The sequence below is a fragment of the Notolabrus celidotus genome, chromosome 12, assembly GCF_009762535.1.
Source record: "Notolabrus celidotus isolate fNotCel1 chromosome 12, fNotCel1.pri, whole genome shotgun sequence".
Taxonomy (NCBI): domain Eukaryota; kingdom Metazoa; phylum Chordata; class Actinopteri; order Labriformes; family Labridae; genus Notolabrus; species Notolabrus celidotus.
In genome coordinates, this window is record NC_048283.1 from 19,484,731 (window position 1) to 19,488,362 (window position 3,632).

General features: G+C 41.5%; 1 long non-coding RNA gene across 1 annotated transcript; it reads right to left on the bottom strand.

The window, feature by feature from the left end:
- Window positions 1-2,668: 2,668 nt before the first annotated feature.
- Window positions 2,669-3,248, bottom strand: LOC117823505. Its single transcript, XR_004633418.1, has 2 exons — window positions 3,202-3,248; window positions 2,669-3,089 (listed from the first exon to the last, which is right to left on the bottom strand). It is a non-coding gene; the product is annotated as an uncharacterized LOC117823505 (long non-coding RNA).
- Window positions 3,249-3,632: the final 384 nt, after the last annotated feature.

Sequence of the window (3,632 nt, forward strand, 5' to 3'; positions counted from 1 at the left end):
CTTATGGGGAGTTTGAAAGGAATTATCCATTTATACATGCCCTAGAAAAAACACAAGACCACCTACTGAAGTTTGAATGCCTTTTACATCCTTAAATTAAAACGTAATAGTCTCTTCTTTCTACTGTGTATGTAAACAAATGCCATACCTACTGGTCACACATTGTGGGAAGCCAAATGCCTCACCCGAGACTCCCACCAGATCCAGAATACAGCACAGAGCAGTCATGTGACCGAGGTTTTCCCGCAGTAATTACTGCATTAATGATTGTCCAACCACTCTCCTCATCCATGTTGTCTTTATTGGCCTCTAAAAACCTCTGACCTGTTGACTCCAGGCCCGGTTCCCCTCATCTTGACAGTTTGTTGTCATAGTTTTATGAAAAACGATCTGGTGATAACACAGAGTGTTTTATTCTGAAAATTAACTGGATGTTTTATTTGTTTTGGTGCCTGACTTCCTGTACCGTTGTATTTAAATCTGTTGAGATTTATGCATTGTGCTCAATCCTGCCGAATCAGAGACGGAGCCAGAACACAACAGAGCGGATCCAGTGGGAGTTAAAACATTAATTAGAATAGAAACCTATCAGATCCGGTGCCATGATGAATCAGAGACGGACCGCACATGTATCTGGTGGAATTTGTCAATCAGTAGATGAGCATTTTTACAACCAATCTTTAAAAAATGCAGAAGTTGAGTGGTGAAGCAGTGCTTGAATAAGAGGAGCTTTTAAAATGTTGCATTAAGGCCAAAAAACTCCAGCCCAAATATATAAAAGTACAATATCAGTTTGGAAACATGGAGTCTCAACTGATGAGGGACAAATGTCTTGTAGCTGTATTACTGAATCTATTAATTCTAGCCTACTACTACTTGTGCGATGAGTCAAGTAGCTATTTGTTCCAGATGCTGGTTTGATTGTGTTCTCACTGCAAACACTACTGGGTCTGTTTGGAAGTGAGCTGAGACCAACCCTGTAGACAAACATGCTCGCTTGTTTTGTCCTGCATTAGAGTGTCATTGATTTATTCACATATGTCCACATGAACCAGGCCAAGCAGGGAAACATCGCCTGCTTTAGAACAGCTTCTCCAAACCAGCAGGTGTAAGAGCACCTCTAAGTTTTCATTCACTTCTCTTCACATCTTTTCCTGCTTCCTTCTTCAGGACTCACATGGTCACTCTATTATCCTCCCTATGACACGGCAGTAATGGAAGATATCCATCTGCAGCATGTGATTCTCTTTTAAATATCATTTTCAATTAAAAGTGTCCCACTGAACATTACGACTCCCTCTTCTCATTTATGTTCTCATGCTTCTGCCTCTTCATCCCTCGAAGGCAGTCAATGATTCTCGTCTATTAACACTTAACGCTCTGACTATTAGGAGGCTGCTACATTAAAACCTGCTGCTTAGTGAGGTGAAGGAGGGACGGTTCTTTACGCTCTGTCATTTTTTCAACTGGGTAGTCCTCTGTCACTGATAATTAGACCTCAGAGAGCCGTATAAAGACCTGCAAAAAGGGGATGATTGAACAGATTGCCAGGACCCCTGAAAGTGTTTGTGCGACACCAGAGGGATCCATGAGTGTGTGCGTGTGTGCAAGTGTGTGTGTGTGTTAAGTAGACAGACAGACTGGCAGACGGGAAAAGTGGGAAAAGACGAAGCCATTATCCAATATGAATCTCCATTTTTCTTGTGCCAGCCTTCTGTCTGTATTTCACTCCAATGAATATCCCGCTAATAAAACAATTAGACTGAGAGACAAAACACTGCTTTCAAAGGCATTACTCATGCCTGGCACTAACAGATTCTCCTCTGTTTCACTACATATTTCATATAAAGAAATTCTTTAATTATGTACTTACTCAGTTTACTTGAAGCATGTACACGTTACACAATACTGGACTGATAACATCCTATTAAACCTACCATACAGGGTATAAAAATGTCCACAAGCATGAGTAATGTGAGAAACTGTGTACAACCCTCTGTTGTCTCAGCATGATTGCCCCGGTCAATGGAGGTCTATCATTCTTTCAGAGCTGAACATTTAGGCCCATTTCCTCCTGATAACAGCAGCACGAGGTTCCTGCGGGCAAATCTCCCTCCCCTCATGACACGGGATGTGATGCGAGACTCCTGTTGCATTACTGGACAGGTCTTATTTGTCTTAGAAAAGGGCATCAGAAATGGCCTGGTCAGTGATACATCCAAACTCATTTTCCCCGCTGGATGTCCCCTCACTTGTCAGCTGGAGATATGGGGAGCATTAGATGGCCATGAGCACTAAACCTGCAGCTACTGTTGTCTCGAATTGCCTGTTTTACAGTGTGAGGCATGTGCCATCTTTAATCGCAGATTTCTCTGTTGTAGAAGTTTTAGTGTCTTTTGACCTCTCTTGTTTGTTCTCTAATGGTTTTGTCTTTTTTCTTTCTTTTTTTTTTTCACACTATGGACTAATGACGAATTTAGAGGACTTCACTGTGATAAGACTTGCATGGCTATGTTGAGCTATGAAGACGTTCCAGACCTCATAGTGCTGTAATTGACCAATTAGAATCCAGTATTCAGCATAGCAGTGTAATAAAATAAAAGCTAAGCAGGCCGGTGGATTATTTTATATTGAAAGGCATCAGTTGACAAAGCAAGACAGCATAGTCTCTGTATTTTACAGGGCTCAAACTGTATTTATGAACTGTTTTATGATCCTGACAGAAACACTTTGCTATAAAAAAAGCAATTATCTCACAGCATAGCAGCCATATATTAGCATATAAAGAGGGAAATGAAGGAAAGAGCTCTGCTGGGTGTAACCAGTTTGAGTCCAATAGTTTACGATCTTCATCAGAATAGTATTGAAGTGCATGTAAACAGGCTGCTGTGGAGGCACAATGGGAAACCATGGAAAAGTAATTTTCATCTTCTGTCTTCTACCAGGAGCGCCCCCTGGCACATTGATTCAAAGATGAAGGGGAGCCTCAGCAGCAGCGTGATCCTAAACGAGATGACACAGGACTCGGTGGTTGATTCTTTGGACAGGTGCATGCTGGGTGATTTATGTGCGCGTCCTCTTTCAGGTCCCTAGGAGCAAATATTGACTGTTTATTTCTCCAAGCTCAAGGCAACAGGGAGGCAGCAATTTCTTTATTTTTGGACCTTTAGATAAATTGAACCCCACAAGATGCAAACGCACCTGACAGGGAGCAATGTTTTTTAACCTACCCATCCCCCAGCTCTGAAAACGGAGAGGAAAAAAAAAAGAGCAACTTAATAGCGGAGATTATTGATTTGTCATTCCTCTTCCTAGACATCTATACACAGCGGGGACATTTCAATTACACAGGAGCTTTCCAATTGCTTCTTCATCGAGGTCCTCGCCAGGATAGGCTACCACCTGCTGATCAATGACAGACACACGCCAATGTTCCTGCATTTTATAACATGTTTTGTGTTTTCTTGACCTATAGGTTTGACCACAATGACAGATATAAAGGCTCAGGAGAATCGAATTCAAAATAAACCAATACAGATTTATTTTCTGTGTATTATTGACGGAAAATGTATGTGCATTCACTTCAAGTTGGCAGCTTGCGAGAAACAAGAAAAACATCTCATTGAATTGTC